Source organism: Solanum stenotomum, unplaced genomic scaffold (genome assembly GCF_019186545.1).
Source record: "Solanum stenotomum isolate F172 unplaced genomic scaffold, ASM1918654v1 scaffold9954, whole genome shotgun sequence".
In the NCBI taxonomy this organism is placed as follows: Eukaryota; Viridiplantae; Streptophyta; class Magnoliopsida; order Solanales; family Solanaceae; genus Solanum; species Solanum stenotomum.
This window is the reverse complement of record NW_026037908.1, coordinates 6,105-7,560: the sequence shown is the minus strand read 5'-3', so window position 1 is coordinate 7,560 and position 1,456 is coordinate 6,105. Positions and strand designations below refer to the sequence as shown.

At 33.7% G+C, this 1,456-nt stretch overlaps 1 pseudogene; it reads right to left on the bottom strand.

Annotated features, from left to right (window-relative positions):
* Positions 1–699: 699 nt before the first annotated feature.
* LOC125853184 (calmodulin-2/4-like) lies at positions 700–1,228 on the bottom strand (annotated as a pseudogene).
* Positions 1,229–1,456: the final 228 nt, after the last annotated feature.

Below are 1,456 nucleotides of genomic sequence, written 5' to 3'. Positions count from 1 at the left end.
CTTGTTCAACTTCATACAAGTTGAAGTGCTTACTTGTGCACATCTAAAATTGGAGGGCATAAATGTGAAATGAAGCCAAATTGAAGGACACATTTATGTATTATGCCAACATTTATTTATGTGGATCTATTTCTTATTTTGAAGGGAGAATCTAAGAGAAATCTTAGGAATATGATCTATTTTCATTTGGAAGTTTAAGTAAATCTATTTTCTTTATAGTAGATATATGAAGTTTAATAAATCTATTTTCATTAAAACTTTGGTTATCGATATCCTACAATTTTTAAATTAATATTCACATATTTAAAAACTACATAGTGAAACAAAACTTTCAAGTCCTTGCACAAGTCTTGCCATGGAAATTTCAAATGAAAGTTACAAAATAATCATATCCCTTTCACTTTGATTTTTCATTTTGATGTGATTACAACTTACTCTTTACTCTAAGTTCCATGGACTTAGAAGACTTGAGTTGATTAGTATAAAGACTTTAGTAGAGGCAATTTGATCATTAATGTAAACAAAGATGCGACACATATTACTTTAGATCTACCCGTTTGTTTCAAAATAAGTGATATTTTTAGTTTGTTTACTCCATATTTACCTTTGATAAGATAAACACAATACAAAAACTAACTGTTTTTCCACATGATGATCTTGCAGGCTTAAAAAACTTGAGCATTCTCAGAGAAAGGCGATCAATGTCTATTATAAGTTCAAAAATAACGAGAACGAATACACAAGATCTGAAATATCAACAAAACTAATCGCGCAAAATAAAAAACATAAAATCCTCAATTGTCACAAGGTTCAAAATAACCGAATTTAGGTAAGTTGAGTTGATCAGTTCTCACTTGGCCATCATGACCTTGACGAACTCGTCATAGTTGATCTGTCCATCACCATCCACGTCAGCTTCACGAATCATCTCGTCAACCTCTTCAGCTGTAAGTTTCTCGCCTAGGTTTGTCATGACATGGCGTATCTCAGCTGCAGAAATGAATCCATTCTGATCCTTGTCAAACACTCTAAAAGCTTCCTTGAGCTCCTCCTAAGAATCAATGTCTTTCATCTTCCGAGCCATCAAGTTAAGGAACTCGGGGAAGTCAATGGTTCCATTTCCATCAGCATCAACTTCATTGATCATGTCTTGAAGGTCAGCCTCAGTTGGATTTTGTCCCAACGAACACATCACGGTTCCAAGCTCCTTAGTGGTGATGCAACCTGTAGATAAAATTGGCAATAATTACAAAAAATGTATTGATATTGTGCTACAAATCTTACAACAGTACTTAAATATATAGGAAAAACAGGGAATATCTTTTCAATGTGAGGACAGACCAAATTTTATTTTGATCGAGCCAATGCGAAGGGTTTGGTTAAGATACGCCAGATTCCACCAAGTATACAAATGGAACCTAACCATACATGTCCTCCCGATTATATCTTCTAAATT